The sequence below is a fragment of the Triticum dicoccoides genome, chromosome 2B (genome assembly GCF_002162155.2).
Source record: "Triticum dicoccoides isolate Atlit2015 ecotype Zavitan chromosome 2B, WEW_v2.0, whole genome shotgun sequence".
Lineage (NCBI taxonomy): Eukaryota > Viridiplantae > Streptophyta > Magnoliopsida > Poales > Poaceae > Triticum > Triticum dicoccoides.
The window spans coordinates 695669463-695696139 of record NC_041383.1 but is presented as its reverse complement, the minus strand read 5'-3'; positions in this window follow the sequence as shown (position 1 = coordinate 695696139).

Genomic DNA, 26677 nt, shown 5'->3' with positions numbered 1-26677 from the left:
TAGGCTTATATAGGAGGAAGAAGTACGTCGGTGGCCTCCCGAGGGGCCCACGAGACAGGGGGCGCACCCTATAGGGGGGGGGCCCTAACCTCTCGTGGCCGCCTCGGCCGCTTCTTGACTTGCACTCCAAGTCCTCTGGATCACGTTCGTTCCAAAAATCACGCTCCCGAAGGTTTCATTCCGTTTGGACTCCTTTTGATATTCCTTTTCTTCGAAATACTGAAATAGGCAAAAAAACAGCAATACGGGTTGGGCCTCCGGTTAGTAGGTGTCACATCCCTAGTTCTGGTATGCTCTGAGCTAGCTAGTCATGTGTTGCATCATGTTTAATTTCTTTTAAACTTGAAATGGGGATTGTTCAAACCCTAGCACCAGATCAAATCAAATAGGTTCAACCTAAAATAATCTTCAATGAACCCAAAATGCCTTTGGAAATGTTCATGATTTTTGACAAAGGTGAAAACCTCTACCAAAAATGATGAGCATATTTCTTGGCCATTTATGGATTTTTGAATTAACTCATATTGTATTTGAATTGGGGCATTTAAATTCTATAAATATTTTAAATGCTCTAATAAATTCTGAGAATAGTTGAGGGCTGTTGGGAATAATCCAGCATGTGCCCACAATTTATTTCAGGATTTTATTAAGTGATTTAGTATTTTACTAAATCCAAAATAACAAACACAGAAAATAGAAAACATTAAATAAAAGAGAGAGAGAGAGAGGACTAACCTGGGCTTACCTCACGTGGCCTGCTCCTGTAGCAGAGGCCCAGCCCACCTGGCAGCCCAGCCACCTGGCCGGCCCACCGAGGGCAGGGGTTCTTCTTCCTCCTTCCAGAAGGCAGAGGAGAAGACATCCACGGCACCGTGGCGTGCCACGCCGGCAGCTGCCTGCCTAGCTGCCCCCTCGTCGCCCTGGACTCCCTCCATGACGCCACGCAACCCCCCGACCCTTCTCACTCTCCCTGTGCTCCTCCCCCTCCTCTGTTCTCCCTCCCGCGAACGCCCGAGCGCGCTCGTCGCCACCGTTCGCTGTCGCCGTGTCCACCGCACCTCCCTCGCTCCCCCGACCGGCCCACGAGCTCCGCCGTCATCCGCTACGCCGTCTCCGCCGATCTACGCGACCGGAAGGCCCTCGGAGTGCCGCCATCGATGTCATTTTCATCCTCGGGTTCCGACGATCGCCGCCGGGATTCCGACGCCGTCAAGCCTTCCCCGAGCCCGCTTCGACGACCTCTGCAACCACCGTGAGCTCCCGCGTCGTAACCTCCTCTCCCCGAGATCATTTACGCCCTGTAGCCATCACCCCCTTGCCGACCGAATCGCGCCGCCGCCTGGCCTCGTCGCCGGCGTGGCCCCGGTAACCATTTGGTCACGGGCGTGCACCCATTGAGCTCGCCACGACCCGTAGAGCCCCCCCCAGGGCCTAACCTCGCTTGTTAGCATGCCGCGACGCCACTTACGCCATTGCCCGTGCTCCGACAGCCGCCTTTGTTGTCGTTATCGCTGACTCGCTTCACCCAGGCTCCAGCCGCGGCCTCCGTTGGACGCGCCACAACGCGGGCGTTCCAACAAGCGCAACCCCGCCTCCTCTCGTCGCCGGAATCGCCAGGACGAGCGTCGCCGCCGCACTGGATGGTCGCCGGCGGCCTAACTCCGGCCACGCTGACATGGCCGTGTGATTAGCAGCTAATCCCCCACTAAACAAACCCCGAGCCAAGGACACGTGGGCCCCACACCCTTAATTAATATTAGTTTAGCTCCTGTTTAGGTTTAACTAACCATAGTGGCCCCACGCGTCAGCTTTGACCGCGCTGACTTGGCTGTTGACTGGGCCCACATGTCTGGTGGACTTGATGACGTGTCTGTTGACCCGGCCCCACCTGTCAGCGACACTTGCCAGCACTGTATCACTGACCTGTGGACCCCACTGGTCAGGTTTGACCCGGGGCAGTTCTGTTGACCTGCTGATGTCACACTGACGTCAGGCTGACGCAGTAATCCTTTTCTGGAATTAATTTAATTCTATTTATTCAGAAAATCCAGAAAAAGGCTTAAACTTCTAAAATTCATATAAATTCAACCGTAACTCAGAATGAAATAAGTTATATATGAAAAATGATCAGAAAAATCCAATCTATCCATCTGTACGGGTTTCATGCATGATAAAGCAACTTAAACCTGCTGTTTATATCAAAACATGACAAGGCACTATTTAAATTCATAATTTGAGTTTGGGATTGAACCATTGGTTCAAAATGACTCAAACCCATCTGGTTTTAGTTGCATTAGCCCAACACACTCATTTTGCCATGTCATGATCATGCATCATATTGTGCATTGCATTGATTGTGCTTCCTTCTCCGTTGCTGGTAATTGTCCCCTCTCGATAGACGTGGTTTCGACGATGAGTTCGATGACACCGATGAAGAGCTATATCATCTTCAGAAGTGCCAGGCAAGCAAAACCCCCTTGTTCATTCCGATACAATCCCACTCTCTCGCTCCTGCTCTCTTTTACTGCATTAGGACAACAATGATTCAACTGTTACATGCTGCGGTAGTTGAACCCCTTTCCTCTGCATGACCTGTCATTGCCACAGTAAATAGATGAAACCCACTAGCATGAGTAGGAGTTGTTTGAGCCCTGATGTGCCTACTCATTCATGCTTGTTTGTCATGCCTGCTATTGCTTAGAGTTGTGTCAGGTATGATTCATCAGGGATGAATTGGAGGTGTGGTGAACATGTCCTATTGTTGAGAGCTAAGTGTGTGAACACGATTTGGTAAAGGTAGCGGTTAGAGGCCATGTAGGAGTACATGGTGGGTTGTCTCATTGCAGCCGTCCTCAGGAACTGAGTTCCGTGTTTGTGATCCATGAACAGTTACTACCACACATTGGGTTCCGGTAACTTGACCCCTCTCGACTTATTAATCAACATGATCTCTCTCCAGGAGTTGCAACTAGTTTCTGGAGTTTGTAGGTAGTGTTAGTAGTCTACCAAGTGGCACCCGGTACAGGTGGGCTTGGGACGGACTAGGCACTATGGCACGGTGTACCAAGCGTAGATCCACCCATCAAGGTGGGATTGGGAACCCTGCACACATCTTTTGGGGCCGTGAGCGACACCCCGGCCAGATCTCCTTACGGATGGAACCCGAATAGGCAATAAACCTGGACTAGAGACTTGTGTGGTTAGTCAGGTCGTGGCCGACTCCCTCGCCAGGCTTCCGCTTGAAGGTTGCCGAGATACATGACGTGTACATGGCGGTAAGTGGCGAGAGCGTGTGTGAAGAAGTACACCCCTGCAGGGTTAATATGATCTATTCAAATAGCCGTGTCCACAGTAAAGGACTTCTGGGTTGCCTGTACAGTTCATAGACAAGTGAAAGTGGATACTCTAAAATACGCAAGATAAGCGTGAGTGCTATGGATGGCGATCTCGTAGGGAGACGGGAGCGGATCCATAGTGGTGTATTGACATGGTGAATATGTGGACTTGTGTGCGCCACCTCAAAGAAGTTACTTGCGGTCGTAGTTCAGGATAGCCACCGAGTCAAAGCTGGCTTGCTGCAGTCAAACTCCACCACCCCCCTTTGTTGATACTGATGCATATGTAGTTAGTTCTGATGTAAGTCTTGCTGGGTATATTTGTACTCACGTTTGCCTATTTTATGTTTTTGCAGAGAGACTTCAGTCTCGCTAGTAGTTCCGCATGGACTTCGACGTTTAGCTTGTTACCTCAGCTACGATCTTGTGCCCTCGGCAGGATCTGGTAGTTAGTCAGGCTTCTCAGCCTTTTTCATTTATAGTTGTCTGTACTCAGACATGTTAAGCTTCCGCATGTGTTTTGACTTGTATGCTCTGAATGTTGGGTCATGAGACCCATGTTTGTAATATCTCGCTCCTCGGAGCCTATTGAATAAATACTTGAGTTGTAGAGTCATGTTGTGATGCCATGTTGTATTTGCACATATCGAGCATATTGTGTGCATGGTATTGAAATGCTTGGTATGTGTGGGATCTGACTATCTAGTTGTTTATTCTTAGTAGCCTCTCTTACCGGGAAATGTCTCCTAGTGCTTCCACTGAGCCATGGTAGCTTGCTACTGCTCCGGAACACTTAGGCTGGCCGGCATGTCTCCTTCTTCATTCCTGTGTCTGTCCCTTCGGGGAAATGTCATGCGATGAATACCGGAGTCCTGTTAGCCCGCTACAGCCCAGTTCACCGGAGTCCTACTAGCCCAGTGCTAGAGCCTGGATTTACTCGCTGATGACCGACCACGTTCGATGCTGGGTCATGGATGCCTGTCCCTGTAAGTTTGTGCCACTTTGGGTTTATGACTAGCCATGTCAGCCCGGGCTCCTTATCATATGGATGCTAGCGACACTATCATATACGTGTACCAAAAGGCGCAAACGGTCCCGGGCAAAGGTAAGGCGACACTAGTGGGGATACCGTGCGTGAGGCCGCAAAGTGATATGAGGTGTTACATGCTAGATCGATGTGGCATTGAGTCGGGGTCCTGACAATAGGTTAGTCCCAAAAATGATATAGATGTGTAAAATAAAGCCCATAAACATCCAAAAGGGGTAATATAATAGCATGGAAGAATAAAAAATTATAGATACGTTGAAGATGTATCAAGCATCCCCAAGCTTAATTCCTGCTCGTCCTCGAGTAGGTAAATGACAAAAACAGAATTTTTGATGTGGAATGCTACCTAGCATAATTCTCAATGTAATTTTCTTTATTGTGGCATGAATGTTCAGATCCAAATGATACAAAATAAAAGTTCATATTGACATGAAAATGGTGATACTTCAAGCATACTAATCAAAGTAATCATGTCTTCTCAAAATAACATGGCCAAAGAAAATTATCCCTACAAAATCATATAGTCTGGCTGTTGCTCTATCTTCATCACACAAAGAATTTAATCATGCACAACCCCGATGACAAGCCAAGCAATTGTTTCATACTTTAATAATCTCAAACTCTTTCAACTTTCACACAATATATGAGCGTGAGCCATGGACATAGCACTACATGTGGAATAGAATGGTGGTTGTGGAGAAGACAAAAAGGAGAAGACAGTCTCACATCAACTAGGCGTATCAACGGGCTATGGAGATGCCCATTAATAGATATCAATGTGAGTGAGTAGGGATTGCCATGCAACAGATGCACTAGAGCTATAAATATATGAAAGATCAACAAAAGAAACTAAGTGTGTGTGCATCCAACTTGCTTGCTCACGAAGACCTAGGGCATTTTGAGGAAGCCCATCATTGGAATATACAAGCCAAGTTCTATAATGAAAAATTCCCACAAGTATATGAAAGTGACAACATATGAGACTCTCTATCATGAAGATCATGGTGCTAATTTGAAGCACAAGTGTGGAAAAAGAGATAGTAGCATTGTCCCTTCTCTCTTTTTCTCTCATCTTATTTTTTATTTTTATTTTTTTTCATTTTTTCTTTGGCCTTTTTTTTCTTTTTGGCCTTTCTCTTTTCTTTTTCCCTTTTTTTTCTTTTTGTAAAGTCCGAAGTCTCATCCCGACTTGTGGGGGAATCATAGTCTTCATCATCCTTTCCTCACTGGGACAATGCTCTAATAATGAAGATCTTCACACTTTTATGTATTTACAACTCAAGAATTACAATTCAAAGCTAGAACAAGATATGACTCTATATGAATGCCTCCAGCGATGTACCAGGATATGCAATGAATCAAGAGCAACATGTATGAAAATTATGTAGGTGGCCTTGCCACAAATTCAGTGTCAACTACATGATCATGCAAAGGGCAATATGACAAAAGTAATGTGTGTCATATGAACGGAACGGTGGAAAGTTGCATGGCAATATATCTCGGAATGGCTATGGAAATGCCATAATAGGTAGGTATGGTGGCTATTTTGAGGAAGGTATATAGTGGGTGTATGGTACCGGCGAAAGTTGCCCGGTACAAGAGAGGCTAGCAATGGTGGAAGGGTGAGAGTGCGTATAATCCATGGACTCAACATTAGTCAAAAGAACTCATATACTTGTTGTAAAAATCTAGAAGTCATCAAAAACAAAGTACTACGCGCATGCTCCTAGGGGGATAGATTGGTAGGAAAAGACCATCGCTCGTCCCCGACTGCCACTCATAAGGAAGACAACCAATAAATAAAATTGTGCTCCAACTTCATCACAAAGCGGTTCACCATACGTGCATGCTACGGGAATCACAAACTTCAACAAAAGCATTCTTTAAATTCACAATCACCCAACTAGAATGACTTTAATATCTTGGGGAACGTAGTAATTTCAAAAAAATTCCTACGCACACGCAAGATCATGGTGATGCATAGCAACGAGAGAGGAGAGTGTTGTCCACGTACCCTTGTAGATCGTAAGAGGAAGCGTTATGACAACGCGGTTGATGTAGTCATACGTCTTCACGATCCGACCAATCCAAGCACCGAACGTACGACACCTCCGAGTTCAGCACACGTTCAGCTCGATGACGATCCCCGGACTCCGATCCAGCAGGGTGTCGGGGATGAGTTCCGTCAGCACGACGGCGTGGTGATGATGATGATGTTCTACCGACGCAGGGCTTCGCCTAAGCACCGCAACGATATGACCGAGGCGGAATATGGTGGAGGGGGCACCGCACACGGCTATGGAATGATCACGAATATCAACTTGTGTCATGGGGTGCCCCCCTGCCCCTGTATATAAAGGAGCAAGGGGAGGAGGGCCAGCCTAGGAGGAGGAGGCGCGCCCAAGGGGGGAGTCCTACTCCCACCGGGAGTAGGACTCCTCCTTTCCTAATAGGAGTAGGAGAGAAGGAAGGGGAAGAGAGAAGGGAAGGAAGGAGGGGGTGCGGCCCCTCCCCTTAGTTCAATTCGGACTAGGCCTTGGGGGGGCGCGCGGTCTGCCCTAGGAAGCCCCTCTCTCTTTCCTGTACGGCCCAATAAGACCCAATACTTCTCCCCGGCAAATTCCCGTAAGTCTCGGTACTCCGATGAATACCCGAATCACTCGGAACCTTTCTGAAGTCTGAATATAGTCGTCCAATATATCGATCTTTACGTCTCGACCATTTCGAGACTCCTCGTCATGTCCCCGATCTCATCCGGGGCTCCGAACTCCTTCGGTACATCAAAACTTATAAACTCATAATAAAATTGTCATCGAAACCTTAAGCGTGCAGACCCTACGGGTTCGAGAACTATGTAGACATGACCGAGACACATTTCTGGTCAATAACCAATAGCGGAACCTAGATGCTCATATTGGCTCCTACATATTCTACGAAGATCTTTTATCGGTCAAACCGCATAACAACATACGTTGTTCCTTTTGTCATCGGTATGTTACTTGCCCGAGATTCGATCGTCGGTATCTCAATACCTAGTTCAATCTCGTTACCGGCAAGTCTCTTTACTCGTTTCGTAATACATCATCTCGCAACTAACTCATTAGTGGCAATGCTTGCAAGGCTTAAGTGATGTGCATTACCGAGAGGGCCCAGAGATACCTCTCCGACAATCGGAGTGACAAATCCTAATCTCGAAATACGCCAACCCAACATGTACCTTCGGAGACACATGTAGAGCTCCTTTATAATCACCTAGTTACGTTGTGACGTTTGGTAGCACACAAAGTGTTCCTCCGGTAAACAGGAGTTGCATAATCTCATAGTCATAGGAACATGTATAAGTCATGAAGAGAGCAATAGCAACATACTAAACGATCAAGTTCTAAGCTAACGGAATGGGTCATGTCAATCTCATCATTCTCTAATGATGTGATCCCGTTAATTAAATGACAACTCATGTCTATGGTTAGGAAACTTAACCATCTTTGATTAACGAGCTAGTCAAGTAGAGGCATACTAGTGACACTATGTTTGTCTATGTATTCACACATGTATTATGTTTCCGGTTAATACAATTATAGCATGAATAATAAACATTTATCATGAAATAAGGAAATAAATAATAACTTTATTATTGCCTCTAGGGCATATTTCCTTCAATCTCCCACTTGCACTAGAGTCAATAATCTAGTTCACATCACCATGTGATTTAATACCAATATTCACATCTGTATGTGATTAATACCCATAGTTCTCATCGTCATGTGATCAACACCCAAAGGGTTTACTAGAGTCAATAATCTAGTTCACATCGCTATGTGATTAATACCCAAAGAGTACTAAGGTATGATCATGTTTTGCTCGTGAGAGAAGTTTAGTCAACGGGTCTGTCACATTCAGAGCCGTATGTATTTTGCAAATATTCTATGTCTACAATGCTCAGCACGGAGCTATTCTAGCTAATTGCTCCCACTTTCAATATGTATCCAGATTAAGACTTAGAGTCATCGGGATCAGTGCCAAAACTTGAATCGACGTAACCCTTTATGACGAACTTTTTGTAACCTCCATAATCGAGAAGCATATCCTTATTCCACTAAGGATAATTTTGACCAATGTCCAGTGATCTACTCCTAGATCACTATTGTACTCCCTTGCCAAACCAGGGCAGAGTATACAATAGGTCTGGTCCATAGCATGGCATACTTTTATAGAACCTATGACTGATGCATAGGGAATGACTTTCTCATTCTCTTTCTATTTTCTGCTGTGGTCGGGATTTGAGTCTTACTCAATTTCATACCTTTGCAACACAGGCAAGAACTCTTTCTTTGACTGTTCCATTTTGAACTACTTCAAAATCTTGTCAAGGTATGTACTCATTGAAAATCTTATCAAGCGTCTTGATCTATCTCAATAGATCTTGATGCTCAATATGTAAGTAGCTTTACCAAGGTCTTTCCTTGAAAAAAACTCCTTTCAAACACTCCTTTATGCTTTGCAGAATAATTCTACATTATTTCTGATCAACAATATGTAATTCACATATACTTATCAGAAATGCTGTAGTGCTCCCATTCACTTTCTTGTAAATACAGGCTTCATCGTAAGTCTGTACAAAACTATATGCTTTGATCAACTTATCAAAGCGTATATTCCAACTCTGAGATGCTTGCACCAGTCCATAGATGGATCGCTGTAGCTTGCACATTTTGTTAGCACCTTTAGGATTGACAAAACCTTCTGGTTGCATCATATACAACTCTTCTTTGAGAAAACCATTAAGGAATGCAGTTTTGACATCCATTTGCCAGATTTCATAAAATGTGGCAATTGGTAACATGATTCAGACAGACTTAAGCATCGCTACAGTTGAGAAAATCTCATTGTAGTCAACACCTTGAACTTGTCAAAAACCTTTTTGCGACAAGTCGTGCTTTGTAGATAGTAACACTACTATCAACGTCCGTCTTCCTCTTGAAGATCCATTTATTTTCTATGGTTTGCTGATCATCGGGCAAGTCCACCAAAGTCCACACTTTGTTCTCATACATGGATCCTATCTCAGATTTCATGGCCTCCAGCCATTTTGCGGAATCTGGGCTCATCATCGCTTCCTCATAGTTCGTAGGTTTATCATGGTCTAGTAACATGACTTTCAGAACAGGATTGCCATACCACTCTGGTGCGGACCGTACTCTGGAAGACCTATGAGGTTCTGTAGTAACTTGATCTGAAGTTTCATGATCATCATCATTAGCTTCCTCACTAATTGGTGTAGGAATCACTGGAACTGATTTCAGTGATGAACTATTTTCCAATTCGGGAGAAGGTACAGTTACCTCATCAAGTTCTACTTGCTCCCACTCACTTCTTTCGAGAGAAACTCCTTCTCTAGAAAGGATCCATTTTAGCAATGAATATCTTGCCTCCGGATCTGTGATAGAAGGTGTACTCAACAGTTTCCTGTGGGTATTCTATGAAGACGCACTTCTCCGATTTGGGTTTGAGCTTATCAGGATGAAACTTGTTCACATAAGCATCGCAGCCCCAAACTTTAAGAAATGACAACTTGTGTTTCTTGCTAAACCACAGTTCATATGGTGTCGTCTCAACAGATTTAGATGGTGCCCTTTTAACGTGAATGCAGCTGTCTCTAATCCATAACCCCAAAACAATAGTGGTAAATCAGTAAGAGACATCATAGATCGCACCATATCCAATAAAGTGCGGTTACGACGTTCGGACACACCATAACGTTGTGGTGTTCCAGGTGGCGTGAGCTGTGAAACTATTCCACATTGTTTTAATTGAAGACCAAAACTCGTAACTCAAATATTCGTCTCCACGATCAGATCGCAGAAACTTTATTTTCTTGTTACGATGATTTTTCCACTTCACTCTAAAATTCTTTGAACCTTTCAACTATTTCAGACTTATGTTTCATCAAGTAGATATACCCATATGTACTCAAATCATCTTGTCAAGGTCAGAAAATAACGATACTTGCCACGAGCATCAACACTCATTGGATCGCATACATTGGTATGTATTATTTCCAATAAGTCAGTAGCTTGTTCCATTGTTCCGAAGAACGGAGTTTTAGTCATCTTGCCCAAAAGGCACGGTTCACAAGCATCAAATGATTCATAACCAAGTGATTCCGAAAATCCATCTTTATGGAGTTTCTTCATGCGCTTTACACCGATATGACCCAAACGGCAGTGCCACAAATAGGTTGCACTATCATTATTAACTTTGCATCTTTTGGCATCAATATTATGAATATGTGTATCACTACGATCGAGATCCAACAAACTATTTTCATTGGGTGTATGACCATTGAAGGTTTTATTCATGTAAACAGAACAACAATTATTCTCTGACTTTAAATGAATAACCGTATTGCAATAAACATGATCAAATCATAATCATGCTCAACGCAAACGCCAAATAACATTTATTTAGGTTTAACACTAATCCCAAAAGTATAGGGAGTGTGCGATGATGATCATATCAATCTTGGAACTATTTCCAACACTCATCATCACTTCCCCTCAACTAGTCTCTGTTTACTATGTAACTCCTGTTTCGAGTTAATAATCTTAGCAACTGAACAAGTATCAAATACTCAGGGGCTACTATAAACACTAATAAGGCACACATCAATAACCTATATATCAAATATACCCTTGTTCACTTTGCCATCCTTCTTATCCACCAAATATTCAGGGCATTTCCACTTCCAGTGACCATTTCCTTTGCAGTGTAAGCACTCAGTTTCAGGCTTTGTTCCAGTTTTGGTCTTCTTCACGGGAGTGACAACTTGTTTGCCATTCTACTTGAAGTTTCCCTTTCTTTCCCTTTGCCCTTTTCTTGAAACTAGTGGTCTTGTCAATCATCAACACTTGATGCTCTTTCTTGATTTCTACCTTCGTCGATTTCAACATCATGAAGAGCTCGGGAATTGTTTTCGTCATCCCTTGCATACTATAGATCATCATGAAGTTCTAGTAACTTAGTGATGATGACTAGAGAATTCTATCAATCAGTATCTTATCTGGAAGATTAACTCCCACTTGATCCAAGTGATTGAAGTACCCAGACAATCTGAGCACATGCTCACTAGTTGAGCGATTCTCCTCCATCTTTTAGCTATAGAACTTGTTGGACACTTCATATCTCTCAACTCGGGTATTTGCTTGAAATATTAACTTCAATTCCTGGAACATCTCATATGGTCCATGATGTTCAAAATGTCTTTGAAGTCCCGATTCTAAGCCATTAAGCATGGTGCACTAAACTATCAAGTAGTCATCATATTGTGCTAGCCAAACGTTCATAACGTCTGCATCTGCTCCTGCAATAGGTCTGTCACCTAGCGGTGTATTAAGGACATAATTCTTCTGTGCAGGAATGAGGATAAGCCTCAGATCACGGATCCAATCCACATCATTGCTACTAACATCTTTCAACACAATTTTCTCTAGGAACATATCAAAAATAAACATATGAAAGCAACAACGCGAGCTATTGATCTACAACATAATTTGCAAAATACTACCAGGACTAAGTTCATGATAAATTTAAGTTCAATTAATCATATTACTTAAGAACTCCCACTTAGACAGACATCTCTCTAGTCATCTAAGTGATCACGTGATCCAAATCAACTAAACCATGTCCGATCATCATGTGAGATGGAGCAGTTTCAAGGGTGAACATCACTATGTTGATCATATCTACTATATGATTCACGTTCGACCTTTCGGTCTCCGTGTTCCGAGGCCATATCTGTATATTCTAGGCTCGTCAAGTTTAACCTGAGTATTCCGCGTGTGCAACTATTTTGCACCCGTCGTATTTGAACGTAGAGCCTATCACACCCGATCATCACGTGGTGTCGCAGCACGAAGAACTTTTGCTACGGTGCATACTCAGGGAGAACAATTCTTGATAATTTAGTGAGAGATCATCTTAAAATGCTACCGTCAATCAAAGCAAGATAAGATGCATAAAGGATAAACATCACATGCAATCAATATAAGTGATATGATATGGCCATCATCATCTTGTGCTTGTGATCTCCATCTCCGAAGCACCGTCGTGATCACCATCGTCACCGGCGCGACACCTTGATCTCCATCGTAGCATCGTTGTCGTTACGCCATCTATTACTTCTACGACTATCGCTACCGCTTAGTGATAAAGTAAAGCAATTACAGGGCGTTTGCCTTTCATACAATAAAGCGACAACCATATGGCTCCTGCCAGTTGCCAATAACTCGGTTACAAAACATGGTCATCTCATACAATAAAATATAGCATCACGTCTTGACCATATCACATCATAACATGCCCTGCAAAAACAAGTTAGATGTCCTCTACTTTGTTGTTGCAAATTTTACGTGGCTGCTATGGGCTGAGCAAGAACCATTCTTACCTACGCATCAAAACCACAATGATATTTCGTCAAGTTAGTGTTGTTCTAACCTTCTCAAGGACCGGGCGTAGCCACACTCGGTTCAACTAAAGTTGGAGAAATAGACACCCGCCAGCCACCTGTGTGCAAAGCACGTCGGTAGAACTAGTCTCGCGTAAGCGTACGCGTAATGTCGGTCCGGGCCGCTTCATCCAACAATACCGCCGAACCAAAGTATGACATGCTGGTAAGCAGTATGACTTGTATCGCCCACAACTCACTTGTGTTCTACTCGTGCATATAACATCTACGCATAAAACCTGGCTCGGATGCCACTGTTGGGGAACGTAGTAATTTCAAAAAATTTCCTACGCACATGCAAGATCATGGTGAGGCATAGCAATGAGAGGGGAGAGTGTTGTCCATGTACCCTCGTAGACCATAAGCAGAAGCGTTATGACAACGCGGTTGATGTAGTCGTACATCTTCATGATCCAACCGATCCAAGCACCGAACGTACGGCACCTCCGAGTTCAGCACACGTTCAGCTCGATGACGATCCCCGGACTCCGATCCAGCAGGGTGTCGGGGATGAGTTCCGTCAGCACGACGGCGTGGTGACGATGATGATGTTCTACCGACGCAGGGCTTCGCCTAAGCACCGCAACGATATGACCGAGGTGGAATATGGTGGAAGGGGGCACCGCACACGGCTAAGGAACGATCAAGAAGATCAACTTGTGTCATGGGGTGCCCCCTGCCCCCGTATATAAAGGAGCAAGGGGAGGAGGGCCGGCCAAGGAGGAGGAGGCACGCCCAAGGGGGGAGTCCTACTCCCACCGGGAATAGGACTCCTCCTTTCCTAGTAGTAGGAGAGAAGGAAGGGGAAGAGAGAAGGGAAGGAAGGAGGGGGTGCGGCCCCTCCCCTTAGTCCAATAAGGCCCAATACTTCTCCCCGGCGAATTCCCGTAACTCTCCGGTACTCCGATAAATACCCGAATCACTCGGAACCTTTCCGAAGTCCGAATATAGTCGTCCAATATATCGATCTTTACATCTCGATCATTTCGAGACTCCTCGTCATGTCCCCGATCGCATCCGGGACTCCGAACACCTTCGGTACATCAAAACTCATAAACTCATAATAAAGCTGTCATCGAAACCTTAAGCGTGCGGACCCTACGGGTTCGAGAACTATGTAGACATGACCGGGACACAATTCCGGGCAATAACCAATAGCGGAACCTGGATGCTCATATTGGCTCCTACATATTCTACGAAGATCTTTTATCGGTCAAACCGCATAGCAACATACGTTGTTCCTTTTCTCATCGGTATGTTACTTGCCCGAGATTCGATCGTCAGTATCTCAATACCTAGTTCAATCTCGTTATCGGCAAGTCTCTTTACTCGTTACGTAATGCATCATCCCGCAACTAACTCATTAGCTACATTGCTTGCAAGGCTTATAGTGATGTGCATTACCGAGAGGGCCCAGAGATACCTCTCCGACTAGATACTCCATTGTTACCTCAAGTATCCGTGGGCATGATTATATGATATGCGTCACACAATCTCAAATTCATCCAACCAACACAAAGTACTTCAAAGAGTGCCCCAAAGTTTCTACCGGAGAGTCAAGAACATGTGCCAACCCCTATGCATAGGTTCATGGGCGAAACCCGCAAGTTGGTCACCAAAACATACATCAAGTGGCACATGATATCCCATTGTCACCACAGATAAGCACGGCAAGACATACATCAAGTGTTCTCATAAAAGACTCAATCTGATAAGATAACTTCAAAGGGGAAACTCAAATCATCACAAGAGAGTAGAGGGGGAGAAACATCATAAGATCCAACTACAATAGAAAAGCTCGCGATACATCAAGATCATGCCATTGAGAGAACACGAGAGAGAGAGATCAAACACGTAGCTACTGGTACATACCCTTAGCCCCGAGGGTGAACTACTCCCTCCTCGTCATGGAGAGCGCCGGGATGATGAAGATGGCCACCGGTGATGGGTTCCCCCTCCGGCAGGGTGCTGAAACAGACTCCCGAGAGGTTTTTGGTGGCTACAGAGGCTTGCGGTGGCGGAACTCCCGATCTATCTTGATATCTGATGGTTTTAGGTTACATAGGTTTATATAGGCGAAAGGAGTCGGTTGGGGGGGGGGGTGCTCGAGGGGTCCACGAGACAGGGGGCCGCGCCCTATAGGGGGGCACCCCCCCTATCTCCTGGGATCCTCGAGGGTCTTCTGACTTGATCTCCAAGCCTCGAGGATGATATTCTTCCAAAAGATGACGATGCCGAAGGTTTCATTCCGTTTGGACTCCGTTTGATATTCCTTTTCCTCGAAATACTGAAACAGGCAATAAAACAACAATATGGGTTGGGCCTCCGGTTAATAGGTTAGTCCCAAAAATGATATAAATATGTAAAATAAAGCCCATAAACATCCAAAAGGGGTAATATAATAACATGGAACAATCAAAAATTATAGATACGTTGGAGACGTATCAGTCGCTCCTTTGAAGGAGTGGTTCAAAAATTACAAGGAGAAACTCGTCTGTTGAGCCAAGGACTCCAGATCCGAGGATGTTACCGTCAGGAAAATTGTCCTCGACATAGAAGACCAGTTCGGGGGCTACTGACAGTGTCCTGGATAAGAGGGTACTAACCTAGTTGGCCCATTCTCCTCGGGTTGGGCTGACGACTCCATTTCATGATCAAGATGGACTCAAGAGGTCGTGCATAGGAGGCATGATCAGGCCTGCCTCCCTCAAAGACTTGATGTATACTCCAAGATCTCTACCGCCACCTAGCTCCTAGCTATCGACCTTGTAACCCTAGATACCCTCCCTGGCGTGTATATAAGCCATAGGGTTTAGCCCGTAGAGGGGACATCAACGCAAATCATTAACCTAGCCCTAGAGTTAGACCACACATTATGATCTTGAGGTAGATCAACTCTGTACTCGATACATCTTCATCAGTATAAACAAGAACAGAACGTAGGGTTTTACCTGCATCAAGAGGGATTGAACCTGGGTAAACATCGCATCCTTTGTTCCTGTTAACCTTGATCCAAGATCCACAGCTCGGGATCCCCTACCCCGAGGTCTGCAGGTTTTGACACCGACAATACCCGTAAAAAGGAAAGACAATGTTCCTTCTATACATGTGGTTGTTCAAGAACTATTGTTCAAGAAAGCATTTGGCTGACGTTGGTATTTTGATAAGCCAAAGTTCAAAGTTCAGTAGACCATATACCTTCAGAAATATCAGCTTTTGTCTCCGGTACCGAACCTTCTCTCCAAGTTTGTTACACATCCCTACCAAACAAAAATGTCTTGGTTCCCTACAATACTGCCAGGACCAGATTTTCGGGGTATCAATTTCCCCAAAATGGTCCTTGTGCTCACCAGCCCCAGGGATTACTGTTTGCTGATGAGGCACCAACTTGATACAGAAATTCCAAGCAAAATACAAAATATGTAGTACAAGACCATTCTGGCCTATGAGTACAACAAATGGTTTCTAGTGGTTGATGGCAGAAGCGGTTTGCGGTTCATCAGCGTCTATGGGACTCCATTTCCCACAGGAACAGCTGACCTGGATAACTCCTATCTTCGCGACACTGCTATCACCATTGTGTAGGTTCCGGAGCTGTCATTGTAACGCTCCTCTCCATGCAAGAAATCTGGCCAAGACAATAGCCAGGGACAAGCTAGTGAGTACTTTTGAATGTACTCGCAAACATTATGAACACAAGTATAATATAACAAATGATAATCATGTTCTGAAATATTCTATGATCACAACGTCAGTCACAAAATAAAATCCATGATACATGTAAGAAAGTTATTCATATACTACATGAATAAGCAATACGGGAGTAGAAATCGAATGCGTCGATCGGGTGTCTGAAACGACGCCTCAAAAGGATAATAATATAAAGCATGTCGCAGTCGGGCATCTGAGCGACGCCACATAAAGGGCTTATAAATAAAAGAAATAACCAGCATGCCACAGTCGGGCGTCTGTGCGATGCCACATAAAGGGATTATAAATAATTTAAAAGACATGCATGCCACAGTCGGGCGTCTGAGCGACACCACATAAAGGGCTTATAAATAATTATAACAAGCATGCCACAGTCGGGCGTCTGAGCGACACCACATAAAGGGCTTATAAGAGAATAACCACAGTGAATATCCAGGAGGTAGAACCATCCCAGGGATATTCAATAATTCAAATAATGTAAATGGTTAGTCAATAATAATAATCATAATCATCATGGGTCACAAGTCATGATCCATGTTGTGGTTTTAGCAATATTTTCCTCTGAAGACTGACACTAAGACCGACAATTGACCCATCCCAGACTGTAGTCCTTAACCATGGACACTACTATTCGAATAGATATAATCTCTGCAGAGGGTGTACTCTTTACCCACGAGTAACGGATTTCCGTTAGTCCATCGGGACTAATTCCGTCTACGGTCTTTTAATTGAAAACACACCTGACCGCACACACCAGCCTGACTTACCGGTGTCTGGAATCACCCACGGCACTCGTTAAGCAAAACTCTAAGTGGGGAGGCTACAACCTCGACTAGCATGGGATCACAAAATTTATAACACGCGCAAACTAGGGGAGCTACCCCCTCGGCTACAACTAGAAACACCCATGCCCTCGGACCAGGTGGCATGCCTACCGGATGCAGCCGGTATCTTGCACCATGGCCTCTTTGTACGGTGTGTGCTAGGAAGGGGTTGACAACTTACTGAACCGTACCCTACCTATGGCAGGGACAAGTGGTAGTACGAAACAAGTATGGGGGTTACTGGAACAAGACTCGATCTATGGTCGACTTAGGAGGTTTAAGTATTCCCTGCATGATTAGCATAACAAATATATATTCAAACAACAGACATAATCACCACACGTCATACCTCATCATGCCATACCAGACACAATCGTCTCGACGAGGAAATAGAGACAAGCTCGTGTCTACCCAAGACAGAGACTTTCCCGGCTTCCTTTTGGTAGGCATGAAAGACATACTAGGATCATTACTATCACAAGCATATCCATTTCCAACAGCAAAGAATCCTCATTATGCACTCATGAGTGTGATTATATCATCACATAAAATAACGGATACTTCGTGTTAAGGTGACGTTGTAACTGTATCAAACAACACACAACAATATTATGCCAGGGTCCAGAATGCTTGCCTTCAAGTTGTGGAGAGGCAGGGTGCATTCCAAAACTTTTGAAAGTTTTTTCTTCTCTCTCCAACAATCTCCGGGTTTACGCCTCCACTTATGCCAGCGTGTACCGGCTCGGGGTCACTGACAGTGGGCCCCTTGGGCCCAGTGGTCAGGTTTGACCAGTCGCCCGCCTCCTTTCTCCTCTGTCCGTGCAGAGGCGGGGCTCCGGCGATCGACACCGGCGAATGGCCACTCCCCGCGGGGTTCTGAGGGCGGGGATGGATCCGCCAGTCCAGGGTGGTCCTCCCGGTGGTCGACAGGCTGGCGGGGATCAAGGGAGTCGCCGGCGGCGAGCTCTGCGGCGGAGGTGGCTTCGGGAGGAATTGGGGGTTCGGGCTACGGTGGCTCCCAGTCGAGGCTGAGGGGTTGGGTGGCTCCGCACGATCAAGGGGAGTCGAGTGGTGGCGCTGGATGGACGGGGAGGGCCTGATCGTGACGAACGGGGCCGGAGCGCGGTGGCGGCCGAACTGGCCGGAGGCGAGGGAGACGGCCTCCCTCCGTCGATTGCGGCTAGGGAAGCTCTAGAGGGATGGCCCGAGGTCGCCTGGGTGCCTAGTCGAGCTCGGGGTCTCCTCTTATAGGTGGTCGAGGTCGGTTCCGCGGCGGCCGGGGATAAGATCGGCAAACCACCGTTCTATTGCAGGAGGGCGACGTGGAGGCGATTGGAGCTGGTCGGCGCGTTCCGACGAACTCCCCACTGCTCAAGGAGGCGAGCTGGCGCGCGCATATGGCTCGGGCGGTGCCGTCCATGGCAAAGGCTTGCTGTGGCCGTCCGCTAGCTGCCACGGCCGACCTGACGGCGGCGCTACGGGGCTCCAGGGGCGGCTTGGAGGGTTCCGGCGAGCGGGCGAGGCAGGGGTGTGGCCCTGCAGGTGAGCAAGGGCCAGGGGCACGACACGGCGGCTCGGCTGCGCGCGCGTGCAAAACGTGCGCTCTGGGTGCACCCAGAGCACGCACGCAACATGCTCGTCGAAATGCCAATGTGTGTTAGAGAGCTCGAATGATACTGGTAGTAAACAGGTCTAGGCTAGTGGTAGATAGGAGTTTAGTGGACAAGCTGGTTAGGCAAAGCAAGCAGGTCCAATGTGCAAACTAAAAACTATGTTAAATCTGACCATGCACACACTACAAGAAATATGTCAACTTGTGACCTTCTGTCAGTGACCCTGGAAGAATTGGTCATAGATCTATGACCATTTCAGACCAATTGGTCAAAAGCTGTTCGGGGGGCTCCAAACCCTAAACCATTGCGACCATTTTGGTCAGAAAGATCGTAATTTCCTTACACTAAATGGTCATAAAGCAAACAGCGCTAGTCCGCTGCCTTATTTCTAGTTGTTAACGACCAATATAGATGGTCATAGCCTTGTAAATTGTGGTGGGTTGCTATGACTAGGCACCACCTCATTAGTTTTGCCTATGTGTCGTGTCCATGTGGCAGTTTTGCCCTAGGTTGTGAAGCAACCTATATTTCTGTAATTCCCAAAATTCCCCCAAAAATCTCATAAATTCTTTGGGTCATATCTTTGTCAAATATGTAAAAACCTTCCTTGCCTAGTTCAAAAATAATTAAAAAATATTCATTTTCCTATTCTGTTTAGAACAACAGTTTGTGAAGGAAGTACCACTTTGGCATCTCCAAATAGTATCCATTTTCTACAGTGCTTTCCTATGCCCAAATAACCATCCTCCACCAAATGCCAGCTCAATCCATTCATTATTTTGAGCTGAGCTTCAACATTCGTATTTATGTCCAGTGTGGTAGCTTGCAAAGAAAGTACCACCTAGGCTCCTCTTTTTGAGCTGAAAACTTGTGAAGACGGTCTTCTTAGTAACTGCTCATCCTCAGCCAAAACTCACGCCCATTAGCCATGTACATTTCCCGTACCGCTAATCAAACACTTGGCTGCTAATTCATGTTTGAGCATCGATCGGTCTCCTCGTGAGAATCTTATGTTGTAATTTTCTTCCTAGCACCTACTTGGGGAGTGCCCAACCCACTAGACATGCCTAGGCTGCCTAGAACACATGGCAACGCCACGGTCACGCGGTGACCATGCGGCGGGCATGCGAGTTTACACGCTCTAGAGTTGGGGGCCTCGGCCACCGCCCAAACCTCGACGTATCGCCACCATACAATGTATTTATGATTAAATAGGTAGTTATGTAACTAGAAATTATTTTTGGATAAAATAAATAGCAAACTATGAGGCAGCTGCAGTTCAAATTTGACCCGCTTCCAACTGAATCGGCTAAAATTTGTCTTTTTCACGAGAGGTGGATCAAAACTTTTTACACCCAACCATTTTGTCAATTGTGCATTAAATATGTCCTAGTATTTTAGAAAAATGATTTGGTCCAATTTTGCAACCATTATTTTGGAGGTCCTTCACAAAAAAACCTCCTTTTGGGCACTCGAAAAATGGAAAATGGTTTTTTTGTTCAAAGAAAATAAAAACTTAGGAAACATTGTTTGCCATTCCAATATGAACCCTTGTGCACAATGAGATCATTTGAACAAACTATGCCATGAATGTGGCCATAAGATTGATCATTTGGCTTGAAAGCCATGAATCTTCACACTTGATAGCTCATTTCTGAGAACACTTTTTTAAAATAATTACCGTATTACAAGTTTATTATTTTTCCTGGAAACTTGGTCACATATAATGACACAATGCGAAGGTTTTCCAATTTTTTGATTTTTTTTTTGAATTTTTTATGCCCGTTTCAAAATGCGGTCAAAATGGCGGGCTTGACCGTTCCATGCTAGTGGTTGAATCTTGGAAAACTTTTGATGTTTCTATGATTAAATAGATACTTATGTATCTAGAAATGATTTTTGGAAAAAATAAATAGCAAACTATGAGGCAGCTGCAGTTCAAATTTGACCCGCTTTGAGCTGAATCGGCGGGAATTTGTCTTTTTCACCAGAGGTGGATCAAAACTTTTTACACCCAACCATTTTGTCAATTGTGCATTAAATATGTCCTAATATTTTATAAAAATGATTTGGTACAATTTAGTAACAAATATATGGCAGGTCCTTCACAAAAAACCTCATTTCGGGCACTCGAAAAATGGAAAATGAATTTTCCGTGCAAAGAAAATGAAAACTCCCTTTGGAAACATTGTTTGGAATTCCAAGATGCACCCTTGTGCACAATATGAGATCATTTGAACAAACTATGCCAAGAATGTGGCAATAAGATTGATCATTTGGCTTGAAAGCCATGAATCTTCACACATGATAGCTCATTTCTGAGAACACTTTTTTAAAATAATTGCCGTATTGCAAGCTTGTTATTTTTCCTGGTAACTTGGCCACATATAATGACACAATGCGAAGATTTCCCAATTTTTTGATTTTTTTTAATTTTTATGCCTGTTTCAAAATGCGGTCAAAACGGCGGGAATGACCGTTCCTAGCTAGTGGTTGAATCTTGGAATTTTTTTGGTGTTTCTATGATTAAATAGATACTTATGTACCTAGAAATGATTTTTGGAAAAAAATAAAGAGCAAACTACAAGGCAGCTACAGTTCAAATTTGACCCGCTTCCAGCTGAATAGACGAAAATTTGTCTTTTTCACGAGAGGTGGAACAAAACTTTTTACACCCAACCATTTGGTCAATTGTGCATTAAATATGGTCTAGTATTTTATAAAAATGATTTGGTCCAATTTTGCAACAATTATTGGGTAGGTCCTTCACAAAAAAACCTCATTTGGGGCAATCGAAAAATGGAAAATGGTTTTTCCGTGCACAGAAAATGAAAACTTCCTTAGGCAACATTGTTTGATATTCCAAGATGCACCCTTTTGCACAATATGAGATCATTTGAACAAACTATGCCAAGAATGTGGCCATAAGATTGATCATTTGGCTTGAAAGGCATGAATCTTCACGCATGATAGCTCATTTCTGAGAACACTTTTTTAAAATAATTGCCGTATTGCAAGTTTGTTATTTTTCCTGGTAACTTGGCCACATATAATGACACAATGTGAAGGTTTCCCAATTTTTTTGATTTTTGTTGAATTTTTTATGCCTGTTTCAAAATGCGGTCAAAACGGCGGGAATGACCGTTCCTAGCTAGTGGTTGAATCTTAGAATTTTTTTGGTGTTTCTATGATTAAATAGATACTTTTGTACCTAGAAATGATTTTTTGAAAAAATAAAGAGCAAACTACGAGGCAGCTACAGTTCAAATTTGACCCGCTTCCAGCTGAATCGGTGGAAATTTGTCTTTTTCACGAGAGGTGGATCAAAACTTTTTACACCCAACCATTTGGTCAATTGTGCATTAAATATGGTCTAGTATTTTATAAAAATGATTTGGTCCAATTTTGCAACAATTATTTGGAAGGCCCTTCACAAAAAAACCTCCTTTTGGGCACTCGGAAAATGGAAAATGGTTTTTTCGTCCAAAGAAAATGAAAACTTCCATAGGCAACATTGTTTGCAATTCTAAGAGGCTCCCAGGCAGGAGGCCTTGCCTTTTCGATCATTGTTGCTTTTGTGCTAGTCTTCTTAAGGCAAACTTATATAACTCATGTCTGTACTCGGATATTGTTGCTTCCGCTGACTCTTGTGTATTCGAGCTTATGTATTCGAGCCCTTGAGGCCCCTGGCTTGTAATATAAAGTTTGTATTATTTTAATTTGTGTCTAGAGTTGTGTTGTGATATCTTCCCGTGAGTCCTTGATCTTGATCGTACACATTTGCGTGTATGATTAGTGTAGGATTTAATCGAGGGCGTCACATGCATGATATGAAGTCATTTGAACAAACTATGCCATTACAAAATGCACCCTTGTGCAAAAAACACAAGAGAAACAAATAGAAAAACACAACTACGTAAGCTTGAAAAAGTATTTGATGTGCTCCACATGTGCTATGATTGTGAATTATAAAATTGATGTGCTCCAAATTTGCAACAAATATTTGCTAGCTTCTTTATAAAAATATCATTTTGGACACTCGAAAAATGATTCTCTTACAAAACACTCATAAATTAGAACACTTTTTTTAATGATATTAACAGTATTCAAAGTTTGTTATTTTTACTGAAAAGTAGTTCACACTTGGTGACACAATGCGAAGGTTTTTTATTTCCATATTTTTATAAATTTCTTAGGTAGTCAAATAACAGACTTGATTCAAAATCTTTTTCAATCGATTATGACCAATTTAAATGGTCTTAACATCATCAAAGGGGATACTCGGTTCTGATTGGTCTAAAATCCGCTCACGCGGATCATGGCTTAAGCACCGTCGGATGCGCCCGGATCCAACGGCAGCCCACATCCCCCTCGTCGCTCTCACCCCCTCCCGAATAACCTCGTATCCCTCTCATCCTCGTCCACCCACGAAACCCTAGCCCCCTTCTCCCAATCGCCGCCGCCGCTAGATCCAATCCAAGTCAGAGCCCCCGACCTCCATCTCCATTCCTGCGCGCGTCGGCCACCTCCCTCCGGTGGAGCTCGACCCCCACCCCCCAAGTGCCGCTGCTCCACCCTCTCCCGCGCCCCTTGATCCCAGATCCCCATCTCCAAGTCATCGTCTCCCTCCCTCAGAGCTCAATCCGCCGCCGCCCACCATCGACGACCCTCACCATAGACGAGATCAAGCTCCTCCCTCCCTCCCGTTCTCCCCAAGCCTTATCCACTCCGAGCCAACCAACCACCCACAGAGAGTTCCAGGGTTTCGGGTAGCAGCAGAGATGTTGTGGTCCAGATCGCGGGGTGGTGACCCGGCGGCCGGAGAGCGGACTGCTGGGTGTCGCTTCGGCTGCTCTCTCTCTCTCTCTCCGTCAGCGCCACTCCTCCGCCCCACGGTGGCGACCCGAAGCCAGCGCCAGCGGTCGGCGCAGTCCGCGATGCGTCCACGGGAGTCGACATCCAGGACCGACGACGCGGTCTGCACAAGCATGGCATTCCGGTGGAGGTGAGCCAGCCCACGGCAGCCGATGGGTTCGAGGAGGCGAGCGTGGCGCGCGACGGGTACCACCTGCTTCCTCCGCTGCCGCGCCACCCGTCGCTGATGCGGGGTCAGATGGCGTCCGCGCGGGCGGGGTCCGAGCAATCGGCTGCGTTCTGCCTCCCAGCGGTGAACGGGCTGGTGGCGTCGGCACCGACAGGAGGGCGAGCAGGTGGCGGAGGGGCTTGCAGTGGCAGGGACGCCTACGACTGCGACCACACCAAGGCACCAAGCCTTCTCCTTCTGCTCGCGGCTACTAGGGAGCTTCCCGCAAAGGTACGTGCTCGCTGTAAATTGGTGCTAGATGCCATGTGCGCCTCAAGTGAGTTCCAGTTCGTGTTGATGTCGCCTGCACTGCACAATAATTTGCCTTTCGTGGGTCTGACGGCCTTTCATATAATTTTCCAGGGCCTTTTGTTACTCTGCAAGTTTGTGGTGCTGATGGATTTCTTTTTTCAAATGCTTCAGACGTGTAGTACCAAATAGATGGTTAATTCTTGCATTAGACAAATATTGATGATAGTGTAATTTGGAAATAATTGTGTGTCAACTTCTGCAATCCATATGGTAGAATGCCGAGGGTATTATTGTTGCTAAAATATTGATGATCGAGCTCCTCCCTCCCTCTCCAATGTTGCATTGCATCTCCGGACTTGCATTATTGAAGAGGGTGTATTTGGTCTGGGGCTCGATTAAAAAGGGAAGCATAAATATTCTGTCTGCCACCAAATTCTTTGTGGCTTTCTGTACTGCAAACATAGGACCGGGATGTTATTTGTGTGAGCAATCAGAAGGAAGCAATAAAACATACTGTCTTGTGTACATTTCACCATCCGTCGATAATTTTTTTATATCATCATCTTATTAACGTGACCAAAACTTACTCTTGTTCTTGCCCTTGCAGATCGAGGATATTGTCTGAGCGGCCAGGCAAGCCTGCTACAGAGCTTTGCCCATGGCGGCAACTGCGTGATCAAAATTAGCTTCAGTTTTGCTAGGATGTGTAATTGTGTTTGTAGATAACAGTATTGATATGTTGATCTGCTTTATTCCTGATGTGGTAGTAGAAATAAGATAGACAGATTGGACAATGTTATGGCTTTGATTTTCCTAGGTTGTAGTTTGTTCCATATCGTGTTATGTTGTATTGTATAATCTGCATTATAAGTGTGGTTTCTAATGTGCTTATGCTAGATTAATGCATCAACCTGACATGTTACAAACCTTGAGCCAGAACCTATGACATCTCATTTTAAATGGTAATCATTGTTGTTAAAATTCTACCGTTTGATTTCATACAAGTATGTGCCCCCAACTGCTGTATAGTTGTATCCATATTTGTTTTGTACAAGTATATGACGAGCTGATGAACCAGCTACATACCCACTATTTCTGCATACCCACTGCTGTATAGTCATTATGCTGCATATGTTTCCAACTCCACTATTTCTGTTTTTCTTTATCACCTTATCCAACATTGTAGATTCCTGTATTGATGCATGCCAACTATGAAAAGATCTTGTATTAAGCTTTAGTTGGCTGTTAATTATGTTGTGTTAGTTGCTGACTAAGAACGGTCTGTGGCGGTTGGGCATTATAAACACAATCTGTTTGTTGTGTTAGTTGCTGTTAATTATGCTTGCTGCTATGATAGCCTTTTTTGTTGTTGTTGTTGCTAATAATTAGGCTATCATCATAATGCTTCTCCGTGGCTGGATCAACACGATGCATTCCTGACATTTTTTCTCTTCGTCTTTGTGGTTGGGCAGATGGAGAGGGTGCTCAAGGATGATGCCATCCAGGAGAAGGGCGAGCGTGCCAGGATGGTAACCACCCCCTTCCCATCTGATCTGCTTGTTTTCCTTCTTGGTCTCACTGGGTCGGTTTGTTCATCCGTTGGTTCGATGGTGCTGCTGCAATTGTGTGCAATTAGTTTATACTGATCTCATTTAGATTGCAAAATCCATAGATTGTTAGTTCGACAAGTACAAAACCAACAACCTGACTACCGGCTTTGCTTAGTAGGATATGTAGGTAACCGCGGCACATACACACACACACATGCTGATGTTGTATTGCTGTTGCATAATGTGATTTTGCAACTGTGCGCAATGAGTTTACGGGTCTCCTTTGACTGCGGAAGCTGAATATCACTCCCTCCATTCATAAACATCTTTTTTAGAACATGGGTTGAAGCAGATTGTACTTACTTATTGAGAATATAATGTGTTCTTGTACTGCTCATTCTTGTGATGCTTAAGCTGTTCATTGCCTAATTTTATTCATCGTCTCCAGAATAAATTCGTTTGATTGCCTGCTACATCTCCACTTAAATACTCATAATGCTACTGTCTAGGTTTTGTTCAATTGGACTGACTATATATCTCTTGTTAAAATTGTGGTCTTGATCTTTTGTTTAAACCTGAGACATCATGCATAACTAGCTCTTCCTTTTCAGTCTAAACCTGAGACCTCTTTTGTTCTATATTCAGATCTGACTGATGGCCACAGTGCTGTTTTGCTGTGCTTGATAAACCTGAGACTTCTTTTTATTGTAATATTGAAGTTGTTTGGTTCTGGCCTCAGCAACAGTACACTCTAATTT